The 20,288-nt window shown below is 42.8% G+C and overlaps 1 pseudogene; it reads right to left on the bottom strand.

The window, feature by feature from the left end:
• Window positions 1–721: 721 nt before the first annotated feature.
• LOC123729192 (cholinesterase-like) overlaps window positions 722–20,288 on the bottom strand; it is an 80,499-nt pseudogene continuing 60,932 nt past the window's right edge.

The raw sequence follows: 20,288 nt of genomic DNA, 5'->3' as shown, positions 1-20,288 counted from the left end.
AAAGAGATTTAACAGAAGGATAACAAATTGTCAGACAGGGCGTTTCCTGTATGGAATCTTCTCTGGTTTTGGCCTGCCATATGAGTTCTGTTATACTCACAGACACCATTCAAACAGTTTTAGAAACGTTAGAGTGTTTTATATCCAAGTCTACTAAGTATGTGCATATTCTCGTTTCTGGGCAAGAGTAGTAACCAGTTTAAATCGGGTACGTTTTTTTATCCAGCCGTGCAAATACTGCCCCCTAGCCCCAACAGGTTAGTTGATAAATTCACATTGAAAACGTAATGTTGACAAAATTGTTTTGATTTTAAATGAAGGAAGTAACTGAAGACACAGAATTGGAGAAAGACGTGAGAATGACAAATTTACTGTAATTGTTTGAAATCAGTGCACAAGGCACACAAGCAGGAAAATTAAATAGTTTATACAATGGAGCATTCAAAGACTGACATTAATTGAACAAATGTAATTAGAGAATTCAGCTAAGGGCTTTTGTGCTCAAAGTGAATTAAGAGGAAGGGGAGAATACTGTTGAGTAATAAATACATCAATGACAAATGATGCTGTATATACAGTTAAATAAACACCACAGAGGGACAAACAATTGAACAAAAATAATTACAAAAATATATAATTAACTGAAAATGGAGAGCGACTGATCGCTGGCTCCATCAGACTGCCCAGCCCGTAAGGAGCAGCGGACGGGACTGACTGAGTGTCACCCGGGCACAGGTGTGGAGATCATGAACAGAGGCCCAGCAGGGCACAGGTGTTGGGCATGGGTGTCGAGGGAACGGACAGAGGCCCAGCCGGGTACAGGTGTGGAGATCATGAACAGAGGCCCAGCAGGGCACAGGTGTTGGGCATGGGTGTCGAGGGAACGGACAGAGGCCCAGCCGGGTACAGGTGTGGAGATCATGAACAGAGGCCCAGCAGGGCACAGGTGTCGGCCACGGGTGTCGAGGGCACGGCCAGAGGCTTAGCAGGGCACAGGTGTGGAGATCATGGACAGAGACCCAGCTGGGCACAGGTGTGGAGATCATGAACAGAGGCCCTGCCGGGCACAGGTGTCAAGGCCACGGACAGAGATCCAGCTGGTGGTGGAGTAGTCCGTACAGGAGCAGATGCCTGATGCGGTTAGAGGTATGGACTGGATGCTGGATGGTGGGACTCCTACAAAGTAATCTGATTGGCAGCATGTTTTTTGCATCACTTTTCATCAATGCCACCAAATACCCAGCATACCACAGATCATTTTCAACAACCTACTTGAAGGTCTGCTACCTCTAAAGGCTGAACTGCCTTGTTGCTTGGTTAACAACTCGGGGCAGTACAGCGCTCCTGGCCAAATCTATCCAGAGATAAATATCCCTTGAGTACTGTCTTTTATAACTGCCTCCTGAAATGGCAAGCATCTTTACGGTCAAAAATCAAAACCAATTAAATCAAATCCAATTTTAATCATCATATATACAGAATACAGTGGGGTGTAAACAGTGCAATGAAATCCTTACTTGCAAGCTACCTCTCAACATAGCCCTTGTCATACAGCGTGTCTTGGGGGTATGATATTTGAGCATCTGTAACTTTCTCAATCATCATTATTCACAATTCATCAGGAGTATCTGTAATCCTGGTAGCATCCACATCCGCAAGGCAATCAAACAAGCTAAGCGTCAGTATAGAGACAAAGTAGAGTCGCAATTCAACGGCTCATGTGGCAGGGTCTACAGTCAATCACGGACTACAAAAAGATGTCTTGCTCCCAGACAAACTAAACAACTTCTTTGCTCGCTTTGAGGACAATACAGTGCCACCGACACGGCCCGCTACAAAAATCTGTGGACTCTCCTTCACTGCAGCCAACGTGAGTAAAACATTTAAATGTGTTAACCCTCGCAAGGCTGCCGACCCAGACGGCATCCCAAGCTGCATCCTCAGAGCATGCGCAGACCAGCTGGCTGGTGTGTTTACGAACATATTCAATCAATCCTTATCCCAGTCTGCTGTTCCCACATGCTTCAAGAGGGCCACCATTGTTCCTGTTCCCAAGAAAGCTACGGTAACTGAGCTAAATGACTATCGCCCCGTAGCACTCACTTCCTTCATCATGAAGTGCTTTGAGAGACTAGTCAAGGACCAAATCACCTCCACCCTACCTGACACCCTAGACCCACTCCAATCTGCTTACCACCCCAATAGGTCTACAGACGATGCAATCGCAATCACACTGCACACTGCCCTAACCCATCTGGACAAGAGGAATAAATATGTATGGATGCTGTTCATCAACTACAGCTCAGCATTTAACACCATAGTACCCTCCAAACTCGTCATTAAGCTCGAGACCCTGGGTCTCGACCCCGCCCTGTGCAACTGGGTCCTGGACTTCCTGACGGGCCGCCCCCAGGTGGTGAGGGTAGGAAACAACATCTCCACCCCGCTGATCCTCAACACTGGGGTCCCACAAGGGTGCGTTCTCAGCCCTCTGCTGTACTCCCTGTTCACCCATGACTGCGTGGCCATGCACGCCTCCAACTCAATCATCAAGTTTGCAGACGACACTACAGTGGTAGGCTTGATTGCCAACAACGATGAGACGGCATACAGGGAGGAGGTGAGGACACTCGGAGTGTGGTGTCAGGAAAATAACCTCACACTCAATGTCAATAAAACAAAGGAGATGATCATGGACTTGAGGGAGCAGCCCCCTATCCAAATAGACCGGACAGTAGTGGAGAAGGTGGAAAGTTTTAAGTTCCTCGGCGTACACATCACGGACAAACTGAAATGGTCCACCCACACAGACAGCGTGGTGAAGAATGCGCAGCAGCGCCTCTTCAACCTCAGGAGGCTGAAGAAATTCGGCTTGTCTCCAAAAACACTCACAAACTTTTACAGATGCACAATCGAGAGCATCCTGTCGGGCTGTATTACCGCCTGGTACGGCAACTGCTCCGTCCACAACCGTAAGGCTCTCCAGAGGGTAGTGAGGTCTGCACAACGCATCACCGGGGGCAAACTACCTGCCCTCCAGGACACCTACACCACCCGATGTCACAGGAAGGCCAAAAAGATCATCAAGGACAACAACCACCTGAGTCACTGACTGTTCACCCCGCTATCATCCAGAAGGCGAGGTCAGTACAGGTGCCTCATAGCGGGGACTGAGAGAGTGAAAAACAGCTTCTATCTCAAGGCCATCAGGCTGTTAAACAGCCATCACTAACATTGAGTGGCTGCTGCCAACATACTGACTCATTTCTAGCCACTTTAATAATGAACAATTGGATGTAATAAATGTATCACTCGCCACTTTATACAATGCCACTTCATATAATGTTTACATACCCTACATACCCATCTCATATGTATATACTGTACTCTATACCATCTATTGCATCTTGCCTATGACGTTCAGCCATCGCTCATACATATATTTTTATGTACATATTCTTATTCATTCCTTTACACTTGTGTGTATAAGGTAGTTGTTGTGAAATTATTAGATGACTTGTTAGATATTACTGCATGGTCGGAACTAGAAGCACAAGCATTTCTTTACACTCACATTAACATCTGCTAACCATGTGTATGTGACAAATAAAATTTGATTTGATTTTGATTAATGTAGAAGTGTGTCACGTTCTGGCCAGTATAAGGGTTAATTGTCATTGTAGTTTGGTCAGGACGTAGCAGAGGGTATTCATTTTATGTGGTTCGGGGTGGTGTGTTTGTTGAAGGGGCATTTGATTTAAGTATTCCGGGGTTTTTGGGCACTGTTTGATTTTCATGTATTCTATGTTTAGTCTAGCGTGTCTGTTTCTATGTTTGGTTAATTGGGGTTGGGACTCTCAGGTGAAGGCAGGTGTTGTCTATTTGCCTTTGATTGAGAGTCCCATATATTAGGGTGTGTTTGTCATTTGTGGGAGATTGTTCTGTGTATAGCGTCAAGCCTTACAGGACTGTTTATTGTCGGTGTGTTTCTTTTTGTATACGTGTTTATTTTGGGTTTGCCTTCTTTCCTTATAATAAAGAAGATGAGTATACACATACCTGCTCCGTTTTGGTCCTCCATTACCAACGACAGCCGTGACAAAGTGTCTAGAAACATATTCTGTTCTTTTTTTCCAGTAAGTGACTCCAAAATGACAATACATGATTTATCAGTCATTTATATTTGGCACAAAATAATCTGAAACACAACCAAAACAAGGAGCAAGTGTTTGTAGTCACAAACTTGTTGCAATTATTACGTGCTAGGAATATGGGACCAAGTACTAAACATTTGACTACTTTAATACACATAAGTGAATTTATTCCAATACTTTTGGTTCCTCTTAAATTACTATGTAACTATGGGACTATGTACAAAAAGTGCTGTAATATGGATGAAAATACCCTTAAATTAAAGCTGACAGTCTGCACTTTGTATCATTGCAAATCCAAAGTGCTGGAGTACAGAGCCAAAACAACAAAACATTTCACTATCCCAATACTTTAGATGGAGTATTTGGCTGTTTTGACTGCCAGAGCCAATTCACACTTTAAAAATAACATTCATGGTACATGGACTAAGGAGTAAAGTTAGCCCGAACAGGAACGTAGGACAAGGGACTGACTAGCACAGGTGTGGAGGAGAGAAGCCCAGGTGGTGGAGTAGCCCGTAGAGGAGTGGAGGACAGGGGACTGATTGATGCAGCTGTGGCCTGGATGCTGCTAGAGGGGTTGGGAGTAGGACGAAAGGTGCCAACAAGAGGCAGGGCTGTCTCCAGCACTAGAACTGTCAGGTCTTGAAATTCCACAAGCTCCACAAAGCCCTCATCATCCTCCCCTTGGACATCAGGATCACCTGTCTCCAGTTCCTCAATGGCAGCCTTGTAATCCTGCAACACCAAACCAGTCTGATCGAAGAGGTACTCCAAACCTATCAGCTCCCCTAAAGAAAAAAAAAGATTTTTTTTTTTATATATACATGAGAATACACCGGACTGAGAATGGAATAAGTCAATAATAATATTTCACAAAGAGAAATGTGTTGCTTTTTGTATTAAATATGAAGGCTGAATTAAATTATTAATTAAATTATTTTGCCATTACCAGTCTATTTGCGTGGAACAGTGTAAGGAACCATATGTTCCAACTGATGACCTTCCTACTGCACAGAATGTGGACAATACAGCTTTACATGCCAGGGCTTCCTGGGCATCCAGAGCAGCAGAGGATTTGCAAAGTACCTCTCCATCTCTACTGAGCTGCAGATGCTGGTGGAGGGCGGTCCCACCACATTTTGTCAACCCTGGCAAAGTCCATCTCTGGAATCCCATTCCCCGACCACTATGGTCCACATCAGGCCAAATGTATTGCCATCCCTTGGGAAGGTATACGTCTCTCCCTGAAATCAAAAGACAACACCATCCCCACACGAGAAATGTATTGATGATAAATTCCCCAAAGAACAGGTTATCATATCACATGAGACATACCGTGAAGGCCTAGTATATAATTTAAAATGCAAGTCATCACTATAAATACTTCAAATACAGGCTGGAAGGGCTGAAAAGTAGAACTACTAATTTAATTAGATCAATAGATTAAACACCATCAAAAGACGATCCCTTAATTTACTTATCTATTATCTCCATAAACTAAACATCATCATTAATGAAGATAATAACTCCAGATTAGTATGAAAACAGTGGGGTTAACAGACTATTTTGATGGTCAGATTCAGACGTTAAACTAGCTAACGTTACTTCGATCACTTGTGTCAGTGTCAAAACACTAGTCTACCTTCGCATTAGATAGCGTTACTGTAGCTTCACTGTAAATCTTGTTAACCGAACCGTGCTAACATATTACTGTAGCCGAATGCACTGATTTTACCTGCTAGATATTCCGATCGATGATGATGATCAATAAAAACAGCAGACAACAAAAACGCTAACGTTACTTCAGAAAAGAAAGAAAACTCTCAAACAAAATTACCTGAAATGAAATACATTTTTCCATGGTCCTCTTGACTAGAGTTTAAAGGTCCCGCCATAGCTCTACCCTCATTGGTCAATTCTTGGTTACCTCCTGGTTGCACTGGCGTCTCTGATTGGTTGGCGAGTGCAATTATTGGTTACTTCCTGGTTGCAGACGGCGATATGATTGGTTGTCGCAAACAGAAATTTCCTCGCCTCACTGTTGTGAGGGGGTGCTCAGAAATGCCTGCCAACGTGGGGTACATTGGCAAATTATCAAATACGTTAAACAATATTAACCTTTTTAGGATAGGGGGCAGTATTTTCACGGCCGGATAAAAAATGTACCCGATTTAATCTGGTTATTACTCCTGCCCAGAAACTATAATATGCATATAATTGATTGATTTGGATAGAAAACACCCTAAAGTTTCTAAAACGCTGGGCCAAATGCGTCCGAAGTGGTTTAAGTGTGTCAAACACTGTTTAAAATAAATTTTTATGCGATTTTTCTCGTAAAATAGCGATAATATTCCAACCGGGCAACGTTGTATTCATTCAAAGGCTGAAAGAAAAAAATGGAGTAGTCTCTGACCACTCACAAACAGAGCTGCTGTTCTTTGCCCAGAGACAGCAGACACCACATTCCACTTTCTGCCGGCTTTAGAGAGCCAATGGAAGCCTTAGAAAATGTCACGTTTCAGCACAGATGCTGTATTTTCGATAGGGATGCAACAGAAGGACAACAAATTGTCAGACAGGGCACTTCCTGTTTGGAATATTCTCAGGTTTTGGCCTGCAAAATGAGTTCTGTTATACTCACAGACACCATTCAAACAGTTTTAGAAACTTTAGAGTGTTGTCTATCCGAATCTACTAATTATATGCATATTCTCGTTTCTGGGCAAGAGTAGTAACCAGTTTAAATCGGGTACGTTTTTATCCGGCCGTGCAAATACTGCCCCCTAGCCCCAACAGGTTAAAGTAGCTGAGATCTGGTATTTGGAGGGTTTTTAAATGTAAACCCAATGTAAGTGTTTTAATGCACATAATATGATTTAAAACAGAAACTGTGTACACTGAAACACCCAAAGTGATTCTTAAAGCTGGATATTGGTCTTTTTAAGAGAGTGTTGTGAAAAAACTTTTTGAGGGTTTCAGTGCATGTAAAAGGCAGCATCAAAACACACAAGCTGTGTTTCTCATACAATCAATGGTTTAGAAATGCAATGGTTGGCCTCCCGAGCGGGGCAGCGGTCCAAGGCACTGCATCGCAATGCTTTCGGTGTCACTACAGACCTGGGTTCGATTCCGGGCTGTGTCGCAGCCGGCCTCAACCGGGTGACCCATGAGGCGGCGCACATTTGGCCCAGCGTCATTTGGGTTACGGGAGGGTGTCCGTACTGTAGTTGCAGCAACGGAACAAGACTGTAACTACAAATTGGATATCACGAAAAAGGGGTCAAAAAATGATAATGAAAAATGCAATGGTTAATAACCACATTTTCTATTGATGATATGGGCCTATGAAGAATATTTTTTTGTGGAATTCCACCTTTATTGTTTTCAAGAAGGGGCAGTAAGATGGTACTTTTCATTAAAGGTTTACCAACTCACCCACACAGCCACACTGCAAGAAATTGTTCTGGGGTGAATTGAAATTGACTCAAAAAAAGCAACCAACACATACTTTATTAAAATGAATGCAAGTTATGCAGAGCCCGTGGTTTAGTGAGAAAGCAACCGGTTTAGACACGTCAGCCCTCTCCCCACCGAAGACCAGGAATCAGTTCCCTGCTCCAACCATTCAATCTGTTTCTCCCACCTATCACCATCCCGTCTGTCATTTCATAACTGTCATAAAATATATTTTAAAAAATGCATTCAAGTCGTTTCAATGATTTGTTAATTTCATTTTACCAAAATAATAAAAAAATATTCCAATTAAAATGTTGCTCAATCATTAATGAGGACAAACAAAAGTAAAGAAAATGTAGGGATTGAACTCAATGGAACTCTTTGGATTTAACCTCTATGGGACCGGCGGGACGAATTCGTCCCACCTACGTAACAGCCAGTTGAATCCTGTGGCGCGATTTTCAAAACCTTTGAAATGCTATTACTTCAATTTCTCAAACATATGACTATTTTACAGCTATTTAAAGACAAGACTCTCGTTAATCTAACCACACTGTCCGATTTCAAAAAGGCTTTACAGCGAAAGCAAAACATTAGATTATGTCAGCAGAGTACCAAGCCAGAAATAATCAGACACCCATTTTTCAAGCTAGCATATAATGTCACAACAACCCAGAAGACAGCTAAATGCAGCACTAACCTTTGATGATCTTCATCAGATGACAACCCTAGGACATTATGTTATACAATACATGCATGTTTTGTTCAATCAAGTTCATATTTATATCAAAAACCAGCTTTTTACATTAGCATGTGACGTTCAGAACTAGCAAATTCCCCGCAAACTTCCGGGGAATTCGCTAACAATTTACTAAATTACTCACGATAAACGTTCACAAAAAGCATAACAATTATTTTAAGAATTATAGATACAGAACTCCTCTATGCACTCGATATGTCCGATTTTAGAATAGCTTTTTGGTGAAAGCACATTTTGCAATATTCTAAGTACATAGCCCAGGCATCACGGGCTAGCTATTTAGACACCCGGCAAGTTTAGCACTCACCAATATCACATTTACTATTATAAAACTTTGATTACCTTTTGTTGTCTTCGTCAGAATGCACTCCCAGGACTGCTACTTCAATAACAAATGTTGGTTTGGTCCAAAATAATCCATCGTTATATCCGAATAGCGGCGTTTTGTTCGTGAGTCCCAGACACTATCTGAAATGGTAAATCAGGGTCTCGCGCATGGCGCAATTCGTGACAAAAAAAATCTAAATATTCCATTACCGTACTTCGAAGCATGTCAACCGCTGTTTAAAATCCATTTTTATGCAATTTTTCTCGTAAAAAAACGATAATATTCCGACCGGGAATGTCCATTTAGCTAAACAGAGGAAAGTAAACAAAGCTTTCGGTCGACGCGGGCACGAGCCTGAGTCTCACAGTACTGTAACCAGCCACTACCCAAACGCGCTACTTTTTTTCAGCCAGAGCCTGCAAAGCCACGATTCAGCTTTTTACCGCCTTCTGAGACCCTATGGCAGCTGTAGGAAGTGTCACGGGACAGCTAAGATCCCCACTCTTCAATAAACAGAGACAAGAAGAACGACACCTTGTCAGACAGGCCACTTCCTGCATGAAACCTTCTCAGTTCTTTGCCTGCCAAATGAGTTCTGTTATACTCACAGACACCATTCAAACAGTTTTAGAAACCTTAGGGTGTTTTCTATCCATATGTAATAAGTATATGCATATTCTAGTTACTGGGTAGGAGTGGTAACCAGATTAAATCGGGTACGTTTTTTATCCGGCGGTGTAAATACTGCCCCCTAGCCCTAACAGGTTAATCACCTTGCATTTCATATAAAGACTAAAAATGTAACAAAAGTTATAAAATGGCGATTTATCAAATATTTACATTTCAGACAAAGGTTTCTAATTCTTCATGAGAAAGGATTCAAAAGATCACAATGGTGTTTAGAGGCTTTAGAGTGACTAAATAACACCAAAAGAGATGATCCTGCACTAAACAGGACTCGAAACACCAAAATAGTGTTCTCAATCTTTTCTGTTAGTCCTTCGCAAGGTGTTGTAAATCACTTGATTAAGTGGTGTTACAACACACCATGTTATGTTTCAAAACATCTCAGGATGATATCTTCCAGGAATCCTTATCACCAACAGATCCTTTAGAATTTTGGACACATGACTTATCTAACTCTTCATGAGCTGTTTCATTTGAACATTTTGAATGATACCTCCTGTAAATTGTGCCCTCTTAATGAACCTGGTACCTTTTTACACATGGTTAGGAAATGCCTTCGGGTGTCTATATCCTGGGATAAAGTAGTTTAAAATTTGTTGTTGTCAGAGAATATTCCTGCATCTCCTTTTGTTTCACTTTTAAATGATTTCTCTGTACTTAATTTATCTCTCTGTCAGAAGTGCATTCTTCTTGCTGGCCTAACTGCTGGAAAATGTTTTATAGCAGTACGATGGAAGCCTCCACTTTTTTGGATGTCATTCACAGAGCTAAAGAAGACACTTTGAACCAATGGATTCTTGGTGCAAAAACACTTTGTGATGTTTTGCTTTGATTTTTGATGTTTTATTTTTATTTTTCTTTAATTTTATCTCTTAGGTCCTCAGGTGGGGTGGGATTGTAATGGGGGGGGTGTATCTTCATGTTGTATGTATTTATGTTTGCTGTCAATTATTATTACTAAATAAAAACATTTGATCAGAAAAATAAACATCTCAAGATGATGTGTTTCAATACTCCAAGTTGGCAGTTCAGTTGCCACTAGTTTTGCTTCTACAAATCACTTCATTTTAATAGTGCAGGAGTTACTGTAAATGAACTCTGGTAATTGTACTGTTCAATCATCCAGTATTCTGTAATAGAAATAAGGCCATGCTTGTAAAAAATGGCCGCCACTGACACTGCTCTACACACAAACCTTGTACTTTAATCCCTACCTCCCCATTTCATACCTATAATTGAAGTCGGAAGTTTACATACACTTAGGTTGGCGTCATTAAAACTCGTTTTTCAACCACTACACACATTTCTTGTTAACAAACTATAGTTTTGGCAAGTCGGTTAGGACATCTACTTTGTGCATTATACAAGTAATTTTTCCAACAATTGGCAGGCAGATTATTTAACTTACAATTCACTGTATCACAATTCCGGTGTTTCAGAAGTTTACATACACTAAGTTGACTGTGTCTTTAAACAGCTTGGAAAATTCCAGAAAATTATTTCATGGCTTTAGAAGCTTCTGATTGGCTAATTGATATACTTTGAGCAATTGGAGGTGTACCTGTGGATGTAGTTCAAGGCCTACCTTCAAACTCAGTGACTCTTTGCTTGACATCATGGGAAAATCAAAAGAAATCATCCAAGACCTCAGAAAAATAATTGTAGACCTCCACAAGTCTGGTTCATTCTAGGGAGTAATTTCCAAATGCCTGAAGGTACCACGTTCATGTGTACAAACAATAGTATGCAAGTATAAACACCACGGGACCATTAACCCTGTCATACCGCTCAGAAAGGAGATGCGTTCTGTCTCATAGAGATGAATGTACTTTGGTGCAAAAAGTGCAAATCAATTCCAGAACAACAGCAAAAGACCTTGTGAAGATGCTGGAGGAAACAGGTACAAAAGTATCTATATCCACAGTAAAACGAGTCCAATATCAACATAACCTGAAAGGCTGCTCAGCAAAGAAGAAGCCACTGCTCCAAAACCACCATAAAAAAGCCAGACTACGGTTTACAACTGCTCATGGGGAAAAATATCATACCTTTTGAAGAAATGTCCTCTGGTCTGATGAAACAAAAATAGAACTGTTTGACCATAATGACCATTGTTATGTTTGGAGGAAAAAGGGGGAGGCTTGCAAGCCGAAGAACACCATCCCAACCATCATGTTGTGGGGTTGCTTTGCTGCAGGAGGGACTGGGGCACTTCAAAAAATAGATGGCATCATGAGGTTGGAAAGTTATGGGGATTTATTGAAGCAATATCTCAAGACATCAGTCAGGAAGTTAAAGTTTGGTCGCAAATAGGTTTTCCAAATGGACAATGACCCCAAGCATACTTCCAAAGTTCTGGCAAAATGGCTTAAGGACAACAAAGTCAAGGTATTGGAGTGTCTATCACAAAGCCCTGACCTCAATCCTACAGAAAATTTGTGGACAGAACTGAAAAAGTGTGTGCGAGCAAGGAGGCCTAAAAACCTGACTCAGTTACACCAGCTCTGTCAGGAGGAATGGGCCAAAATTCACCCAACATATTGTGGGAAGCTTGTGGAAGGCTACCCGAAATATTTGACCCAAGTTAGACAATTTAACCTGTTAGGGCTAGGGGGCAGTATTGACACGGCCGGATAAAAAACGTACCCGATTTAATCTGGTTACTACTCCTGCCCAGTAACTAGAATATGCATATAATTATTGGCTTTGGATAGAAAACACCCTACAGTTTCTAAAACTGTTTGAATGGTGTCTGTGAGTATAACAGAACTCATATGGCAGGCCAAAACCTGAGAAGATTCCATGCAGGAAGTGGCCTGTCTGACAAGTTGTGTTTCATCTTGGCTCTTTTTATTGAAGAATGAGGATCTTTGCTATAACGTGACACTTCCTACGGCTCCCATAGGCTCTCAGAGCCCGGGAAAAAAGCTGAACGATATCGAGGCAGCCTCTGGCTGAAACACTTTATCGCATTTGGCAAGTGGCCGATCAGAGTACTATGGGCTTAGGCGCGTGCCCGAGTCGACCCCATGCTTTATTTTCTTTCGTCTGTTTACCTAAACGCAGATTCCCGGTCGGAATATTATCGCTTTTTTATGAGAAAAATGGCATAAAAATTGATTTTAAACAGCGGTTGACATGCTTTGAAGTACGGTAATGGAATATTTAGAATTTTTTTGTCACGAATTGCGCCATGCTCGTCACCCTTATTTACCCTTTTCGATAGTGTCTTGAATGCACGAACAAAACGCCGCTATTTGGATATAACTATGGATTATTTTGAACCAAACCAACATTTGTTATTGAAGTAGAAGTCCTGGGAGTGCATTCTGACGAAGACAGCAAAGCTAATAACATTTTTCTTATAGTAAATCTGACTTTGGTGAGTGCTAAACTTGCTGGGTGTTTAATTAGCTAGCCCTGTGATGCCGGGCTATCTACTGAGAATTTTGCAAGATGTGCTTTCACCGAAAAGCTATTTTCAAATCGGACATATCGAGTGCATAGAGGAGTTCTGTATCTATAATTCTTTAAATAATTGTTATGCTTTTTGTGAACGTTTATCGTGAGTAATTTAGTAAATTCACCGGCAGTGTTCGGTGGGAATGCTAGTCACATGCTAGTCACATGCTAATGTAAAAAGCTGGTTTTTGATATAAATATGAACTTGATTGAACAAAACATGCATGTATTGTATAACATAATGTCCTAGGGTTGTCTTCTGATGAAGATCATCAAAGGTTAGTGCTACATTTAGCTGTGGTTTGGGTTTATGTGACATTATATGCTAGCTTGAAAAATGGGTGTCTGATTATTTCTGGCTGGGTACTCTGCTGACATAATCTAATGTTTTGCTTTCGTTGTAAAGCCTTTTTGAAATCGGACAGTGTGGTTAGATTAACGAGAGTCTTGTCCTTAAAATGGTGTAAAATAGTCATATGTTTGAAAAAAGTTATTGCATTTTTGAGTAATTTGAATAACGCGCCACGGGATTACACTGGCTGTTGAGTAGGTGGGACGCAAAATAAATCATTCTATTCTATTATTCTGACATTTCACATTCTTATAATAAAGTGGTGATCCTAACTGACATAAGACAGAATTTTTACTAGGAATAAATGTAAGGAATTGGGGAAAAACTGAGTTTCAATGAATTTGGTTTAGGAGTGTGTAACTTCCAACTTCAAATGTATCTGCATCTCCCACAAAAAACACGCATATTTAAATTGTATTTTGACTTTTATTTTCACCTCCCCTCTCTTCTCCTCTCCTGCTTTCTCTTCTCCTCCCCTCTTATCCCATCTCCTCTCCTCCCCTCCCATCTCCTTCCCTCTCCTCCCCTCTCCTGTCCTCCCCTCTTCTCCCCTCTCTTCTCCTCACCTCTTCTCCTTCCCCTCTTTAACTCCCCGGTCTCCTCCTCCCCGCCCTTCTCCTCCCCCCCTGCTCCTCCCTGCCCTTCTCCTCCCCGCTTTTCTACTCCCCGCTCTTAACTCCCCACTCCTCTCCTCTCCTCCATCCCTCTCCTCCACCATCTTCTTCTACCCTCCCCTCTCTTCTCCACCTCGCTATTCTCCTCTCTCATCTCCTTCCCTCTCCTCCCCTCTCTTCTCCTCCCCTCTCTTCCCCTCACCTCTCTTCCCCTCACCTCTCTTCTCTTCTCCTCCCCTCTCCTCTCCTTTACTTTCCTCCCCTTTCTTCTCCTCTCCTCTCCTCTCATCCCATCTCTTCTCCTTCACTCTCCTCCCCTCTCTTCTCCTTCACTCTCCTCCAATCTTCTCCTCCTCTCTCTCCTCTCCTCTCCTCTCCTCTCCTCTCCTCTCCTCTCCTCTCCTCTCCTCTCCTCTCCTCTCCTCTCCTCTCCTCTCCTCTCCTCTCCTCTCCCTCTCCTCTCTTCTCCTTCCCTCTCCTCTAATCTTCTCCTACTCGCTCTTCTCCTCCTCTCTCTTCTCATTCCCTCTCCTCCCCTCTCTATTCCCTTCTCTTTTCCTCCTCTCTCCTCCCCTTCCCTCTCTTCTCTTCTCCTCCCCACTCTTCTTCTCCCATCTCATTCCCTTTCTGCTCCTCCCCTCTCCTCCCTTCTACTCTCCTCCCCTCTCATTCCCTCTCTTCTATTCCCCTCACTTCAACCTCTCCTCCCCTCTCCTCCACTCTCTTCTCCTCCCCTCTCTTCTCCTTCCCTCTCCTCCACTCTCCTCCCCTCTCTTCCACTCTCCTCCGCTCTCTTCCACTCTCCTCCCCTCTCCTCCACTCCCTTCTCCTCCCCTCTCTTCTCCTTCCCTCTCCTCCACTCTCCTCCCCTCTCTTCCACTCTCCTCCCCTCTCTTCCACTCTCCTCCCCTCTCTTCTCCTCCCCTCTCCTCCTTCCCTCTCCTACCTCTCCTCCCCTCTCCTCTCTTTCACTCCTGTCCCCTTTCCTCCCCTCTCTTCTCCTCCCTTCTCTTCTCCTCCCCCCTCATCCCCTCTCTTCTCTTCCCTTTTCTTCTCCTCCCCTCTCCTCCCCTCCCCTCTCCACTCTTCTCCGCACTTCTCATTTCCTCTCCCAGGCTACTCCTGTTCTCCTCTACCTCTCCGCACTGTAGTAACAACACTGTTTTGCATTTTTGCATCAGCTGTGTGTGTGTGTTTGCCCCTTCTGGTACCTCATCTAACCTATCCTTCTGGGAACAGCAACGTGGCTTTTTGAATGCATATGATTATTTAACAATTACCCTTTCAAATGAAACAACATTCCTATTTATTGGTTGCTCATTTATTTCAACTGAGACGCAAAACACTGATCACTTCCAAAATGTCCATTTGCGCATTTCTAAAAAGGGCATTATTATGAGTGTGTGTGTACAGTATATGTGTGTGTAACTTTGTGAGAGTGTGAGTTCTTAGAGCAATGAGTTTCAGGCTTAAACTTGTTCCCCAATCCTATTCCGATCAGTCCAAGGTTATCTCTCCTCTCCTCTCCTCTCCTCTCCTCTCCTCTCCTCTCCTCTCCTCTCCTCTCCTCTCCTCTCCTCTCCTCTCCTCTCCTCTCCTCTCCTCTCCTCTCCTCTCCTCTCCTCTCTCCTCTCCTCTCCTCTCCTCTCCTCTCCTCTCTCTTCCTGAAATTGAACAGATGAGTGTATGACAAAGGAGCTGATCGTGGACTGAAAGAAAAGGAGGACCGAATATGCCCCCGTTCACATTGACGGGGCTGTAGTGGAGTGGGTCGAGAGTTTCAACAAACTCACATGGTCCAAACACACCAAGACAGTTGTGAAGAGGGCACGACAACACCTTTTCCCCTTCGGGAGACTGAAATGATTAGGCTTGAGTCCTCAGATCCTCAAAAAGTTTGACAGCTTCACCATCGAGATCATCCTGACCGGTTGCATCACCGCCTGGTAATGCAACTGCTCGGCATCCGACCGTGAGGCACTACAGAGGGTAGTGTGTACGGACCAGTACATCACTGGCGCCAAGCTTCCTGCCATCCAGGACCTATATGCTAGACGGTGTCAGAGGAAGGCCCAAAAACTGGTCGAAGACTCCAGTCACCCAAGTCATAGACTGTTCTCTCTGCTTACGCACGGCAAGCGGTACCGGAGTGGCAAGTCTACGTCCAAATGGCTCCGTAACAGCTTCTTCCCTGAAGCCATAAGACAGCTGAACAATGAATCAAATGGCCACCCGGACTATTTAAATTGTCCCTTAGATTATTTGGCGCATATGACAAATACAATGTTATTTTATTTTATATGTTGAACGGACACTCTTTACTGATTTATCTCTGTAATCCTCCCACAAGCCATTCAGGGGAGGACCGGTTTGTTATTGATGGTCTTTTATTTATGGTTTTGGCACTCAATTGCTGACTAAATTCCTGGGTTGGGAAGGAGGATCCAAAGCTATCACAAATTCTGTCTTAGGTGATAGCCTTTCAAAACAGTAATGTGTGAGGCCTTATCCAAGCCCTGGGTTGGAAATGGAAAAAGCATGGGAACCTTTCTGCTAGAACACAAACACATGTACACCTGTGTCTGCTGCTCTGTCTCTCTTCTAGAGAAAATTAGAATCCTGTGATCTCTGTTTCCCGAATCCTGCCTGCTCATATTATGTGTGTGTTATGGTAACAGAAATATAGCAATCTCTTTTTCCTAAATCCTGCCCTGGGGGTCTTGTGTGTCGGAGTGAATTCCCGGTGTTTATTGCCGTGACGGCAGAGCAGCAGCGTTCCAAAGAAGGAATGTGTTGGGAGCGTGTCTAAGGGGATAGATAATGTTCCCATAACAATCAACACCGGATTACACTCACAGACATGATCACTGCCACAGATAAAACAAACACACACACACACAAAACGAAACACACACACACACACACACACACACACACACACACACACACACACACACACACACACACAAACTGTTAATGTCCCTTAGTAATCAACATCTCTCTCATGTGTTTCAGAGGGAAACACATGGTTGGTCATGGCTCTCCCGCAGGAGATGTAGAAATATAACATAGAGAGGGTTCAAGGGCATTCCAGCTCATTAGTGGTATCTGACTCACAGATTTCCTCATTAAGGTTCTTCTCCACATCACATTACCCCGTATCTCTTAGGTAACTAAGAGTGGAAGATCCTGTGTACACATTTAGTAGTTACATATGCTTACATTCATTCTCATATGACTCAACGATCATGTTCACATGGACAGACTGCTGCAATTTGATGGAATAGAAAGTAGCAGCTTTTCTATGTGTGCTGTGAAACTGCCAGCGTGGGTTATCAGTGTCCATCAGCCTGCCTGTTTCTAAACAGGATATTCAGGATGATTATTTATCAGCTTTTTGTATTTAATAAAGGACATTTAGGATGATTGTTTATCAGGTTATTTATCAGCTCTTTAAACAGGTTGCAGAGATGTAGACACTTGTAGTGACCCCATCAACAGTGAGGAAAAAAGAACACACACACACACCCACGCACGCATACGTGCGCACAGGCACACACACACACACACACACACACACTTCCATTATACCATCATGATTCAAGTTATTGACTACAAGGTCATAAGGTCTGAGGTTCCTGCGTCATCTATTCTATTTTACTCTCTCTCTCCTACACTCTCTTCTCATGTCCCTCACACTCTTTTCTGCTCTCTTTTTAATACTGTTTACAGTTCTGTATGTTTGGGCTGGGGGGATGCAATATGTCTTTCACACTCCCTCCATCTGCAATGACGTTTCCCAAGACAAAGGGATGATGGAAGAAGACAGAGGCGTGTAGACGATGGAGCAGTGTTTCACTTCCTGTCTACCTCCCCCACCACTACCAACACTCTCCCTTCTCTGTCTGTCACTGTCTATCAATGTACATTTACTGGATAGTTATTTACATGTAATTTAATAAAGCAAATCTGAGGAAAACGCTCCCAAAGTTTTATGAACACATCTCCTGTCTTACTCGCTCATCGAGAACTCTTGACCATTGCTACTCCCCCTTCCGGGATGGCTACAAGTCCCTCCCCTGCACTCCCTTCGGCAAATCAGATCATACATCCATTCTGCTCCTCCCCTCATATAGGCAGAATCTTAAACAGGAAGTACATGTGATAAGGACTGTTCAACATTGGTCTGACCAATTGGAATCTTTGCTTGAAGATTGTTTTGATCACGTGGACTTGGATATGTTCCGGGTTGCCTCTGAGCATAGTATTGACGTATACACTGAGTCGGTGACTGAGTACATCAGGAAGTGCACAGAGGATGGTGTTCCCACTGTGACGATTAGAACTTATCCAACCGTGGATAGATGGCAGCGCAAAACTAAAAGTGCGAACCATTGCATTTAACCATGGCAAGGTGACTGGGAACATATAGAAATCAAACAGGGAAAATGTTAGTACAGACACAAAGTGGACTCTCAATTCAACAGCTCAGACATGAGATGTATATGGCTGGGTCTCCAGATAATAAAGGGAAAACCAGCCACGTTGTGGACATCGATGCCTTGCTCTCGGACAAGCTAAACACATTCTTCTCCCCGCTTCAAGGAAAACATAGTGCCACCGACATGAGCCACCACCGCTCACGAGGACAGTGAGCTCTCGTTCTCCGTGGTCGACATGAGTAAGACATTTAAGAGAGTTAACCTGTTGGGTCTAGGGGGCAGCATTTGCACGTCTGGATAAAAAAAATGTACCCGATTTAATCTGGTTACTAATCCTACCCAGTAACTAGAATATGCATATACTTATTATATATGGATAGAAAACACTCTAAAGTTTCCAAAACTGTTTGAATGGTGTCTGTGAGTATAACAGAACTCATTTGGCAGGCAAAACCCTGAGACATTTTCTGACAGGAAGTGGATACCTGATGTGTTGTATTGAGTTTAAACCTCTCCCATTGAAAAACACAGGGGTTTAGGAATATTTTGGCACTTCCTATTGCTTCCACTAGATGTCACCAGCCTTTACAAAGTGTTTTGAGTCTTCTGGAGGGAGATCTGACCGAACAAGAGCCATGGAACGGTGATGTCCCATTAGACACCTGGCGCGCTACTTCATGTTGGGTACCCTCGTTCCAATACGTTATAAAAGGCTATGCATTCGTCCACCTTGAATATTATTCATGTTCTGGTTAAAAAAGGCCCTAATGATTTATGCTATACAACGTTTGACATGTTTGAACGAACGGAAATATATTTTTTCCCCTCGTTCATGACGAGAAGTCCGGCTGGCTTACATCATGTGCTAACGAGACGGAGATTTTTGGACATAAATGATGAGCTTTTTTGAACAAAACTACATTCGTTATGGACCTGTGATACCTGGAAGTGACATCTGATGAAGAGAATCAAAGGTAATGGATTATTTACATAGTATTTTCGATTTTAGATCTCCCCAACATGACGTCTAGTCTGTATCGCAACGCGTATTTTTCTGGGCACAGTGCTCAGATTATTGCAAAGTGTGATTTCCCAGTAAGGTTATTTTTAAATCTGGCAAGTTGATTGCGTTCAAAAGATGTAAATCTATAATTCTTTAAATGACAATATAATATTTTACCAATGTTTTCTAATTTTAATTATTTAATTTCTGACGCTGACTTGACTGCCGGTTATTGGAGGGAAACGATTTCCTCAACATCAATGCCATAGTAAAACGCTGTTTTTGTATATAAATATGAACTTGATAGAACTAAAAATGCATGCATTGTCTAACATAATGTCCTAGGAGTGTCATCTGATGGAGATTGTAAAAGGTTAGTGTATCATTTTAGCTGGTTTTATGGTTTTGGTGACCCTGTCTTTGACTTGACAAAACATTACACACAACTCTTGTAAATGTACTGTCCTAACATACTCTAAATTTATGCTTTCGCCGTAAAACCTTTTTGAAATCGTAAAACGTGGTTAGATTAAGGAGATGTTTATCTTTCAAATGGTGTAACATAGTTGTATTTTTGAAAAATTTGAATTTTGACATTTATTTGGATTCAAATTTGCCGCTCTTGAAATGCACCTGCTGTTGATGGAGTGCACCACAGGTGGCACGCTAGCGTCCCACCTAGCCCCAAGAGGTTAAGGATCAAATCACCTCCACCTTCCCCGACACTCTAGACCCACTACAATTTACATAGCGCCCCGACAGATCCACGGATGACTCAACACTGCCCCTATCCCATCTGGACAAGACCAATACGTATGTAAGAATACTGTTAATTGAAAACAGCTCAGCCTTCAACACCATAGTGCCCAAGCTCATCACTAAGCTCTGGGCCATGGGTCTGAACCCCGTCGTTTGCAACTGGGTCCTGGACTTCGTGACTGGCCGACCCCAGGTGGTGAAGGTAAGCAATAACACCTCCGCTACGCTGATCTTCAACAGAAGGGACCACACAAGGGTGCTTGCTCAGCCC

This window comes from Salmo salar, chromosome 20, assembly GCF_965601325.2.
Source record: "Salmo salar chromosome 20, fSalSal1, whole genome shotgun sequence".
Classification (NCBI taxonomy): domain Eukaryota; kingdom Metazoa; phylum Chordata; class Actinopteri; order Salmoniformes; family Salmonidae; genus Salmo; species Salmo salar.
Note: the sequence above shows the minus strand (reverse complement) of the source record. Positions and strands in the feature narration are given on the sequence as shown.